Source organism: Daphnia pulex, chromosome 1 (assembly GCF_021134715.1).
Source record: "Daphnia pulex isolate KAP4 chromosome 1, ASM2113471v1".
NCBI classification, from domain to species: domain Eukaryota; kingdom Metazoa; phylum Arthropoda; class Branchiopoda; order Diplostraca; family Daphniidae; genus Daphnia; species Daphnia pulex.
In genome coordinates, this window is record NC_060017.1 from 5,754,618 (window position 1) to 5,767,845 (window position 13,228).

A 13,228-nucleotide genomic window follows, 5' to 3' on the forward strand; every position below is an offset into this window, starting at 1 on the left:
ATAAGAGAGAACCTTCCCTCCCTCTTATTCCTTGTTGGTCCAGCGCAAAACCAGTTTTGTGCAGAGACTTTGAGCTTTTGCACTTGGCAACAACAATATAATAATAAGGTGCCAGTGGATATACGAGAGAGAGAGAAGCGTGTTCAACATCAGCAAGGCACGCGAGTGTAAAGAGTCAAACTGTGTTGTCGTGCTGCTGGCCGGCTGGTCCGACCGTGACACGAATAATAGATTACCCATAGCTGCTGCGTCTCGGTATACATTTATGCACTTTGCACAGCCCACGAGAACGCCCCTCCCCCGAAAAGAAAAGGGAAAAAAAAAAATATTTATTCAGAGCTAATACGGAGAATTAAGAGTGAAATCCCGACTGCTCCAGTTGCTGGAAAAAAAAGGCGGAGAAGTCGATGGACACGTCCAGCGCATTATGTACTGTGTATACTGTTCGTCTAAGCTGTATATCGTTATGATGATGTGGGCGTCCTAAGACTTGAAGGAACGACCGAACGTCACGAAAGAGAAAAGATGAAACAAGGGACGAGACGTCGAGACGACGGGGGGTAAAAAAAAGAAAAAAGTCCAAACGGCTGTTGGAAATCGAGTCAGTGAGCTTCGCAACAGACGGAACGTGCACAGCCTGCCTGAATGTTGAAAAAAGCAGAGAGCAACAACACACAAACGGCCAGCAGGGCCAACGGCAAACTCTGACGAAACCTGCTGTTATTCACTCTTAATAAAAATAGAGGATGCGCGTAAACATAGACATAGTCTAATAATCTATTTTTCTATTTAGTTATTTTACATTGGCCTAATATCATGAGCGTACAGTCCTCGCACACGAGTGCACACGCGCGCATATTGTCTACCAGCGTATACACACAGTTTCTGTACTCTGTCTGTGTAAACTGGGCCTTTTTTTGTAGCCAGCGAAACTGCGGAGATGCGGCAGAACGCTGGTTTTCCTTGTGGAAGAACTTGCTAGCGGTCCAGCAGCAGCCGCACTTTCCCCCGTGCTCATCGTGGCATCGATCCTGCCTGAAAGTTGGAAGCAACTACTAGACTATGATACCACACTATATAGGCTGCTGCTATCTTCTACACAGAAGTCTGAAATGGCGCTCAGCAGGCCCTGGCTTATACATAAGACAACACACACAGACTGTTCTTCTTTTTCTTCTATGTGTGTGCTTCTCGGGGCAGTTCCATCGCTTCTTGTTCCGCTTTGATACAGCGTCAAGAGAAAAAGAAGACATGAAAGAGAAAGTTGGTGGAAATAGTGTTGCAGCTTGTGCGGTCATTGTTGCCCGAATCCGCGCAATAACAGTCAAAGCAGAACAGACCACGCACACAGTATTTTTCCTGTATTGGCTTCTTCCGCCTTTTTTTTTTCGCCGGCGTCTTTCTGTTGGCGGTGATGGCAACGACGGTCATCAAGTCGCCGGCCGTGATGGATGAGACACGGCACTGTCTTTCGCCCTATTTTCATCTCTCGTGCCAAAAAAATAGGGGATTTTCTGCTGCTGGTGAATCACTATTTCAGACATCGATCAACGACGTCAAACAATCTCTTTCGAGTTGCCCTTTTTGGTTTCTATCTCTTTGCTACTCAACTTTTCTTTCTTTTTTTTTTTTACCGCCCCTCCTGCCGGTGCTTAATCAACTTTTTGTGTGTGTTATCTCGACGGAAGTATACAGTGTAACTCATAAACGAATCCCAACTTTTGAAAATGATTTACATTTCGAAAAAAGGGAGATTCAACCGAGAGTTTTCTGCAGTCGAGTGCGCCCAATTTCCATCAATCGGGCATCCAATTAAAGTTTTCTGTTTCCATTTAGTAATGGAAGATCAAAATGTCAAGGGGAACGTTAAAAAAAAGGATGGGCAAAAGAGCCCATTTGTAGAAACATAAAACCGCGATCTTTAGACAATTTACTTGTTCAATGGTTTTCTCATGGATTCAAAAAGGAAATTATAAACATCAGCTAGGAAAAATCCTTTTCCCAAAAGATCAAAACCCCGCTAATAGATGGGTTACAGAAGCGCTCAAAATAAGTTTGTGCAAGGATGAAATGAGTCACCATGGCTATAGTTTCGATTAAATGTTAATTCGTTTACAATCGTCTACGACGTTAAATATTAAGTCTTTCAAGATTTTTAGCGCTCAAAAAATCTAGGCAAACAGATTTTTGTGTGTGTGTGTGTGTGTGTGTGTACGACATCCCATCAGTTTTACAGTCTGGCGGATGGCCATCTCTATACGAGATCGCACTTCCCCTCCGAGTTCGGCATCTGGCACCACCCCACAATAGAAGAGTATTTGTAATTAGCACCCATTGGCCCTTGCTCCTCCATGACCTTATTATTCCTTTTGATTGATTCATGTAATCTTCCCCTCGTCCAACACAGTCCATCTTCCCGCGTCAGCCATTATAGTCGAACTAGCGCCGAAAATGTATTTCAAGCAGAGCATCAAGATCTAAAGATAGCCTTTATAGCGTTGCCATTGATTACGAGACAAATTCGATTGTCTATCAAGACACTGTACCAGCCGACCCACGTAATAAATATCAGATGGATACGCAAGATACTTTTCATATTGAATGCAAAATATTGTCATCTCCAGCAATATTTAATAACATCGAGTAGGAGAAGTCAAGAATGCGTAAACGATTTCATATTGAGCTGGGCACCTCCCGTCTTCCAAATAGAAAAAAGAAAACAAAAAGTAGACAAAGGAAGCGCAGTTGAAGCACTAGGTACCAACCTCTTGTTCTCCAGCCACTCCCTACATATCTGATTGCACGCAATTTTCTGTGATACAACCAAAAAAAAAAGATGAAGTAGCTAGACGACATCGTCATCGAGATCTTAGAGTACGCCATAGCAGCGTGATGAATTACACAAGTTGAGAGATGTCGCAAAGCCGAGAGTCGGGCAAAGGCGGAAAGTTGTGCCCACCTCCTCGGGAAAGTCAATATCGAAAATATAAGTCAAACAAATAGAAACTTGATTTCTCGACTCATCACCATGGCAATGCCAATGGCTTTAAGTGCAAATACGTCACTGGGGGAATGAGAAACGAATTGTATGACCGAATGGAACACTCGCCAGCGAGTCTATGCAGACGTGTACTACGCTAGAATGTCGAGTCTAGATAAGAAAATGTATTAGGAGGGACAAATCTGATATCCACTGGGAAATAAGTGGAGAGTGTGTGTGTGTGTGTGTGTGTGTGTGTGTGCCCACACACGGAGCATTGGCGATGGTGGCCTCTACGGCCAATCGAAAAACATTTAAGAGAATAAATAATAGAAGGTCTTTATAGTTTTCTATTTTTCTGAATGCCGACTCTCCTCCCGCCAATAGATGGTGGAAACTGTTCAAGTCGGAAGGCGCCATAGAAATGGAGATTCACAGATCGTTGATTGAGTTAACAATCGACTAACTATCAAACGGAGAGTCCTTTGACGCGATGGGCGCAGAGTGTAAAACGTTGCCTTTTCCTCGATCTAAAGAAAACGATTGGCTATTTGATCCACGTCAAAGGACAAGTCGGAATAGACGTCGTTGCGCCAATCATCTCGACGACTACGTAATCCTATTGGGCGAAGCACAACTTGGCTGCTGTTGGCGACCCGGGGCCTTGTGTGAGCTAATGCTGAATGCGTTTCCACTTGAATAGTTGATCACTTTCATGGGGAGCGAAGAGAAAAATATTTTCTTTTTTTTTTCTTTTGCTACTGTTCTTCACAGAGCCGCTCCTAAATCAGACCAAGGAGGGACGGAGTCTGGTTGGTTCAATTTTTTCCTCCTTTTGTCTTTTGATTTCCCTTCGTCGATCGCCAGACAGAATGCACGAACGCACGCACGTCGCCACACGCACACACACACTCGAATTACGTTGGCGCGCTGGTTGCAAGTGTCGCCCAATTAGGCTCCTTCAAGGAGCAGCAGCGGCAAAGTAAAGGATCCCACGCGAAACGACGAGATGACGACGTAGTGAGAGCCCACATATATGGGCCAGCGCGAGTGCAATCTCCGTTTCTCCATCTCTCGGCTGCTGATTCATATTACATGACTGCTGCTCGCACTGACTACGGCAACCCATTTGCAATCAGACGGTTTTCATAATAAATAATTCAATAGCGAGTTATTACGACCGTATTGGTCTGCACACACGATAAAGCGTCATTAGAGTACTTCTACATTTAAATGGCATCGCAAGGCGCGGGCCAAGCAAATATCATCTAATTACATATGCTAGACATCACTCGTGAAATTACAATGGCCTGGTCTGCAACTCGACGGGCACAAAGTGGAGGGAGAAAAAAAAAATATAAAAAGTCCGAGACATTTCGGGAGAAAAAGTCCATCGGGCAGGAATGAAAATGGAATCCCTCGGAAAATGTTATGGGCGAGCGAACGGGCACAGAGTGGCGTGCTTACGTCGCCTTCAGCGGGAGAATAAGGGCCTGTCACAGGTTCTCCCACAGGATACGACCCGCAAGAAGCTCCGCTGGGCATGAAAACCGTCGAATTTTCACCAGAAAAAAAGGGGTGAAAATGTTAAGGCAAATCTCTCTCTCTCTCTCCTCCCTTTGCGTGTTTTTTAAATGTTCAATAATAAGATAGAAAACACTTTCGTGCATTAGACACGATACAAGCTTGAAAGGAAATGGGGGGTGTGTGCGTCCTGACTTTTGCCGGGAGTTTTAAATATTTCAATCCCGTTTTCTTCCTTGACTCGTCAATTATTCTATCGCCAAAAAAAAGTGTGAACGACAAAAGCAAAAAAAAAAAAACACGCGCAGAATTCTATAGCCGTACTTTTCGTCCTCAGTGCCCCTCTCTCTTTTCAACGGAGCCCCCCACACATAGTCTGGCATCATTACGATTAGACTGTGATGCGCGTAGCTTTTCAATCGGGTCCGTTCGATTCTGTCGTCGTGGTCGTTTCTGCTCGAATCACTCACACTTTCTCTCCTCGTCGTTCGTCTCTTTTTGTGTCGTCAAAAGGTAAGAGAAGAAGATTTGCCGATCGATACGCATGCAACGCTGAATTGACGAGGCGCATTTCACTCGTCTTCCATCTCGTCCCGTCCCGTCCGTCCGTCTCGGTCCGGCTTTTCATTTCGACGATGGATGGGGGCACTCGAGCGCCCAACGAAACCTTTGCTGGATGCTCCGAGTTGCGCCTCGTGCTGCAACATCAGTGTAACGAGCACAAAGGCCGAGAGGAAACGAGAGATAACACACACACACACACACACATACAAGACTATATAATAAAAGGATGACGCGGAAGGAAAAGTCTCGGCCTGGACTAACGAACCGTTATTGCCGCCGGTCAGTCTGGCAGAAAACTGACTCGGGGACACACTGGAAATAGCCTCTTTTTTCTTTCTCCCTACTACCCCGCCTTGTGTCTATACTGTGTAGAACTGCGTTACGAAACAAACCCGAATAACATAAATAACAGGAAGAAAAAAAAGGGAAAAAATAAAATAGCAGGATCGACTGCTAAAGATAGGTTAAAGCAAAAAAGCAACCGAACGGAATAAGCTAACGGTAGCAATGATTGGAAAGTCGGTGAGGAAGTAAAAAAGGGAAAGGCGAAGAGAGTCAATACCTGAATCAAAAACACCATCGGCGGATCATGTTCTCCTTTTTAATCAAAAGCACCGCGGCTTTCCACGACGGACTGTCTGAACCACAGAGGCGAGAGAACTGACTTTTCTCCCCCGGTTCCCGTGTATAAAATCACCGTGGCACGCGCTGGATGAAGTAAATAATAAGAAATAAAAAAAAAAAAGACCAGCACCCACTGCTGCTACCCACCACCACTGACGAAAATCAAACTGTCACTTGCACATCTCGGCACTGCGTGAGCGAGCGCGGGCAGAGTTCTTTTCACGCGTATTTCCCAACTGTTTGCGATTGGCATTGAAGAAGGAGAGAGAGAAAGAGAGAGAGAGGCAAACTCTTTTCTGCGTCACTCGACTCCCCAGCTCTTTTGTTTTTCTTGATCAAACAAGTCAGGTAAACGAGTAAGCCAAGGAAAATAATCAAAAAAAAAGAAAAAGATATCTCAAGTTTCGCTGTAATGGACGAGCGTCTGAACGGCCCGACTTCACCGAGGCAACTGCTGTGCCGCTGGATCGGTCCCGTGCACTTCCGACGTTCGCTTCTTCGTCGCCCGTCGACCGGCGCTTTCCCGTCTCTACGCGGCGGCTGTGCGAGGGAGAGAGGAGAGAGAAAAGAGTTCACAACCGAACCGACGACGACGCACACGCCACTGTGTATGCGACCGAAAAGGGGGTGGGTGTCGGCAACTTCTTCTGGGCATGGCCAGTTCGTCATCGTCGGGTTGTTCACCGCGTCCTCCGGAACCGACACCCCATGTTCATCGCCAGCAACTCCGCATGCGCAGTTTCGACCCAACCCCGGGAGTACGGCAGACCCAGGCCACAGAGATGGACGGCCAGAAAGAAATCCAATCATTTCAAAATAATTACCTCGGTATAAAAACGTCTATAGGTACATTTCAATGATCAAATAAGACCGGGCGACACAGTTGACGATATTGTGCCGTGATTCAAATTCGAGCATGTGGAATACGACGGGGGACCGTAAACAATCGTGTGTCCATTTATTCCGAGTGCGTTCAAAAGTCGTTGGGAGCATCTCTTCTTCTCCCTTTGGACGGGTAGCAGCACAAGAGACTACCGGTGCGTACGTACATTTGATCGATTCACAGTTGACAGAATCTTCTGACCATCGAGCAGTTCGGAACTGAATTTGGCGTCAATGCACTGGCCGAAAACGCGATTGATCTCATTCGCGCCGAATTCTCCGCTAAAGGGGACGAGACTAGAAGAGAGATAGTCGCAAGATAGAGAGAGAGAGAAGACGCAGAATGGAGCTTAATGCGGAAAGCGAGAATGAAAGTGAGAGCAGAACTGAATGAGAGAGCAAGAGAGAGAGACTGGAGAAGATGCCATGATACAGTCGCCAATCGATAGCGGATGCTCGGGACGTGGCCAGCGCTGGCTACTTGAAGGCCATAGCCAAAAAGAGAATATATATACCCCCACATACACAAAAATATATATTATTATTATTTATTTTTTTAAGGAAAAAATAAAAATAAAATAAAATAAACAGCCAAGAAAGTAAAAATAAGAAAGAAGTCGACCGTGTGGGTAGGCCAAGGGGGAGAGAGAGAAAAAAAAATGAAATAAGAGGAAGCCAGATAATATAAAGAGAAGAAAAGAGATATAGAGATGGGAGGGAAAGATACGCACGTAAGATAAAACAACATAAGAGAAAAACAACAACAACAAAACGAGAGAGGAAATGCATCAGAGAAACTGACTTCTAACTTAAACGACTTGCATTTTCAAATCTTCCGCCTATCTGCCTACAGCTGGGAAAATATCCTAGAAGATTATAAACTGATCAACTTGTTGAATCTACCTCGCCAACGTCTGAGATACATGAAATTAATCAAGCAATTCTTGAAAGTCAACCAAAACAATAACATAAATGCAATGGTTTGAAATAAAGATGTATAGATCTTTGGAGAAAAAAGAGGAAATTCATCAACTTTTGGAAAAGATGAAAAGAGTTTTTGCTTTCTTTCTGCGAGGGAAAGATGAAAACACGGGAAATTCATCAACGGCAATGTAAGGGACACGGGAGAAATGGATTCCCAAAGTTGGCGGCCGCGGGGTTGTATATTCTATGCGGAACAGCCAAAGAGAGTTGGATGGCGTCGTGCACTGGCGCGTCAACCGACTTCAAAGACGACGTCGAATGCAGAAGCTGCAAGCCCAACTCCCCTTTTTCTCAGCACTTTCCTAGCGACCCGTCCCCGGCTTTACCTGAGTCGCCAACTCTTAATTGGTTACCAACACAAGCCACCGCCAAAGGATCCTTTCTACGACTTCTACTACACACAAGTCTCACAATCTTCTTAGCTCTTTGTTACAAACGCACGGGCATGTATGAAAGGGGAACGGGCAGCCCGAACAGACTAATGACAAACTTGTAACACTCGAAAAACTTGTATCCGCTATCTCGCAATGAAATAGTTGACATTTTCTCCAGAGCATCAGCACAATCTTCGTTTCCATATTTAGTTCTTCATTCCAGAATCTAACCCGACAAATAATTCCAAGAAAACCGAGCCATTCGTAGCAATATGCACATTAGGATAAACTATTTTCCTATATAAGCACACCTTCCACTAACTAACAAAATGCTTCAGTAGTCTTGACTAGTCTCTCGGCTTTGAAGTCAAACGATTAAGAGAAAGAAGAAATTGTCGATTTTTTTAGTGTAAATAATTGGGACGAGGAATTTGATTCTACCATCAGACAAGAATAATCAGTGATTCCAACCTCCTGATGGGTCTACACACTCTGTCAAGTGCTGGTTATTTCTCTGCACTCGCTGCAGGGGACTACTCTTCAGTTAGAGCAGAAGCTAACTGAATATGATGATGTCTGTCGAGATATTGAGAGCCAGCCAGCGAGAAAGAGAGACCGATCCTTCTAGCAATAAAAGGGGAACCATGAAAAAGTGAATTCAATCATTCTACAACTCTTCTCAATAAGTAATTGGAGCTCACGTCCGCGGACATTTTCTCTCTCGTGCGTGTGCATAGCAGCCGGCAGAATAAATCATTAGATACTTTCGGCAGTGGGTATATCAGGGATGGGAACCGGCCTTGCTGATGTCAAAGCGGGAAACAATTCAAAAAAGGAGGCAAGAGACAGAAAAGATTACGCTCACATGGAATTGACGATGATTCGCCTGGGGAAAAGAAAATGAAGAAAAATCTCGATCGTTTCCCCCCAGACTTTGGTCTTATGGAAAGTCGACATTTAGAATGATGCGAGATTTAGAAATACGCATGCCGGATGACAAGTAAGGAAAAGACTAAAAACGTGAAATCAAAAACGTAGCGAAATAGAAGAGGCTTCATTAATTCTTTATTTGACAGCCGAGGGGTGGGACGTGATAGCCAAACTTATTGACGCATGTTACCCAATTTTCCTTTCATTTAAAAAATTCATAGACCATAAGTGCAAATGCGCGCAGCACTGGCGCAAATAATGAATAAAAAATCTACATAAAAAAATTAAAATTAAAAAAAAAGAAAGAAATTTAAAAAAAAACCTTCTTCTGTTCACACATTAGGAGCATGATACTCGGAATCAAAACCAAAAAATCACGTATTCCAGGAAAAATCAATTAACTAGTCAACAATCAGCATAACTTTTCGCTTCAAGTTGCTTCTTATTGTTTTCCGGCAAGGTCGGCGGGTATAAAATCCGGAACAAGCTACTGGGACTGGCAGCGTTCCGCCATCAACATTTATTTAAACCCGGAAAAGCCGAGGGAATCTATACAATTAAACGCAAGTTCATTTCGAGGAATGAAGGAACGAAGCCCAATGGAATAAAAGCTAATACTCATGGGTGCGAGCGGGCAGGATGGGTGAGGAGGGCGTCGCAAACAAGTCCGACAAATTAGACCCTCATTGATACATCACACAAGCGAAAGAGAAATTGAGACGACGCCGGAACCATCCGGAGAGAGCGGGGAAAGCCTCCGGCTGCCGACATCAATCTGACCGATTAGACCGACACCGCTGCCGACGCCACTTTGCCGACAATCAAGAGCGACGACTTATACAGCCAAAGGGATCACCGGGGTGATCCTCTACACAACGCCGTACAGCAGCTATATGCGTATACTCGCGCTGACCCGTGTCCAAACTCTCTTCAGTCTCCCGACGAACGCCGAGTATTTCGCCCACCGCTGGACGCCCCAATTCCTCTTCCCTTTTTTTCACGAAAATGGCATTAATGAAAACCCATTTGTCTACGTTATCCAGGAGAGCGCGCGTGTAAGACAAGCGTGCAAAGAGATAAAGCTCCGCCCCAATCCCTCCTACCTTATATCAGGCCAACGGAGGAGGGGAGGAGGGCTAAAAGTGAGCGAACGCACGCGAACAGAGTGTAGAGCAACTTATTGCAGTGTGTCCACTTACTGAATGTAGTGCCACGTACTACTCTTCTATAGGCACCAAAAGGGGTTGATCAAAACAAAAGCCAAAAAGGATTGAAGACTCTTGCATGCCATAGAAAATGAACAGAAAAAAACAAACAAAGACCATCACTTCTCATTCAAACTGTCAGCAGCCCAAATGAATGCAGGAAGGTAGGCACTGCTGGACGGACGGAGGGAAACAAACAAACAAAAACACACAGCATGGCAACAAAAACTAATAATCATAAATTAAGTAGAGTGCGCACATCTACTAAGAACCAAAAAAAAAAGTGTTGGGCAGAAGAGCACATTGAACCCCACGAACTACGCAAAAAAAATTACACTTCTAAGCCTTTTCTTTTATATTTATTTCTCATCTCCTATCCTATACACACACTTGTGGGGCTTGTCTCTGTTTAGGAGCGTCGAGGATGTTGGAAATTGTTGATGTACAGCAGACGGCGCTGTGGGACGTGCAATACTACTCGCGAACCCCCCGCCATTCCCGAGTAATCGTAGACAGAAGAGACCAAAAAAAAAGTTTGCTAAACTACGCAAACACCCACGGAATATAAAAAGAAAAAGGAAAATTCAGATCGATGAAAAAACGAAAGTCAACAATAAATCCGGACGAAACGTGAATCACGCACTTGTGTTTTCAACACTTATTTTTCCCTGAATACGAAGTGCAGACAACTTGGCAGCAATCAGGTGACTGAGAAGCATCTTGTTCCTGTGAGCTTTGTCGTTCTTTCTCAGTATCGACAATCTCCCTCATGTGCACACATATCTGTCACAGTAGCTTTCCGGCAAAAAGGAATGTCGATCTGTTTCATCATTTCGAGCGCACAACTATGCACGCGTTTACGTACCGACTAGACATACGCACGTAATACAATAAAAGACAATAGGAAGCAAGGAAAGAAGAATGATCATTGAGCAAGCGTAGGACTAGGACTAGGACGACGACGTCTACGACGCTTGGGGTGGAACTGGGCCTGGAGGGAAACTGGCGAGAATAAAGACGAGATAGCTCCAAGACACAGGAGGAGGAGGAAAGTTTCGTTTGAAGGCACTAATGAGATTGAAACGTTCCTCGTCGTTTCTTAAGCATTTTCTATATGCTCAGATATTCCTTGCTCCGGAGGCCTTTCCTTGTCGCATTTCTTGGAATGTTTCCCAATTGAACATTGGTGAAATTAGAGAAACGAAAGGCCAGAAAAGAAAAAAGAGAAAAGAAAAAACAAACACCACCACCACCACCCCCAAAAACAGATCAATAAATAAGCAACGCTCTCGCGTGTAATTTGGCTATATAGGGTAGAGAGAAGAGAGTAGAGATAGGCCGCAGCCAAAGAAGAAATAAGCCCGTTTCAAGTTAATTAGGCAGAATGACACATGAACGTCTCTAATACAGCGCCATTGGCTCAGCCTCGGAGACTTGAGTGGTGAATCGCCAGCATCTACCGAGAAATCAAGCTTTAACCCCCCCGCTCCCGCTCGGCTCTCTCCCCGGCCAGCAACTTCCACTGGCTTGACTGCAAGTCATTGAGCCCTCATACAGTTTGCTAGCGGCTATATAGCTGAAGCCCCTTTACCATGTAATAATATGGGGGGGGGGGGCCTTAGAGTCTCACGATCGTTATTTCGCCCGAGTCTAGATTACACAAAAAACAACAACAAAAAAGGCAGCAACCATCGCTTCTTCTTCCTCCTCTTCTTCCCTCTTTTTTTGTTTAATGATTATAGATTAAGACACACAAGCACCACCCCAGTACTATACATCCTCTGCTTGTGTACACACATACACATACTACAAGCAGCAGCAGGCCCTGAACAAAGAGACATTGAACTTGCTAATGCCCAGAATGTGATAGGCCGTCATTTCTTCACAACTTGGCCATCACTCCTGGGCAAAGAGAGAGAGAAGGGTTATTTAAGCAGAGGGAAGAAGAAGAAAAAAAATCCAATTTCACTTAAAAACTAAAAATAAACAAACAAGATCTTGGCTCTGTACTAGAGGACAGCGTCGAGCTTATAAACACACCGTCGTGACTGAGATCGATTGACGTGCGGTGCCTGGCGCTCCGCACGTCAAAAAGTCTGTATCAAAGCGTAAAAAGTTGGAATGATGAACACGCCAATCATTTCAAGTTCGGGGAGGATATGAGGAAAAAAATAGAAAAAAAAACTGTAATGCTTTTGCGAATATAAATGCCAGAGGGTTCTGCGGGCTAGCAAACGTCAAAATTACAAAAAGAAAAACTGAAAGCGGCCGAGCGAATATAAATTAATGGGGATGGTGTGTGTGTGTATAAGAAGAATATCCCTAATGCAAACTGCTGGCCACGATTCCGACAGACAAGTTTTTCCCCATAGACCTATAGGGGGGTGATAGAGATTTATACTCTTACGGCTTCCAGTAGTAGCAGCAGCAGTAGCGGCACAAAAAAATAAAAAAATAAAAGCGAAGAGCTCGACGCATCGTCTTTTGATCGCAGGAGCGCGAGGAGCAAAAGGATTGAGTTATGCACCAGCGTCGTTGCCAAATTGTCGCCGATCCAGCATTTTTCCCGCCTCCTGACCCCCCCCCCCTTCTATTCCCTGCACTAACACCAACGAGAGCACTCTCTCTAAAAAAAAAGAAGCAAGTTGAGAGATCCCCGAAGAAGAAGAAGAAGTTCGCTCGAGTAGACGAGGATGAACTAACTCAACTCAGACTAAAGAAAAGTTTTGGGGGGGGGGAAATACGAAAAAGATGGATGGACCAGTCACGACGATGAAAGCAACGCACCAATGCTTCTCCACTTTATTTTTTTTTCTCTTCTTTTTCAGAGCGATATTACCCTTGAAATTTATTTTTATTTTCTTTACTTCCAACAAAAATCCTTTTCGCCATGAAGGGTGGAAAAAAATCTGAGCAGCGGATTTTGTCTTAGAAAAAAAGTAAAAGGAGAACAATTTTTCCAAACACGGACAAACTGTTGGGCAACCGATTGTCGATTTTTCGTAGGCACTAGTCTACAGTCCGATGCCTTATCGTGGATTTCGCCTGCCGTCATTTATATTCTTCTTTGCAATCCCTCCCACATCTTGTGGTTTCATTCTTCCTGGGCCGCCCTGAATTTGACGTCTCATTCGTCTCTATTGAACCGTTTCTACGGGTCG

General features: G+C 44.5%; 1 protein-coding gene across 6 annotated transcripts in view; it reads right to left on the minus strand.

Annotated features, from left to right (window-relative positions):
• The window catches only part of LOC124190454 (nephrin-like), a 60,625-nt gene that overhangs the window by 40,993 nt on the left and 6,404 nt on the right, over nucleotides 1–13,228 (minus strand). For 2 of the 6 annotated variants that reach the window (XM_046583094.1, XM_046583125.1), the window contains exon 1: nucleotides 5,631–6,299. The exons of 2 other annotated variants lie outside the window; for them this stretch is intronic. The gene's annotated coding sequence lies outside the window, so the exon portion shown is untranslated. Of the gene's footprint in view, nucleotides 1–5,630; nucleotides 6,300–13,228 lie in introns of those variants that run through there. 2 more of the 6 variants (XM_046583108.1, XM_046583134.1) reach the window with 2 other exon arrangements.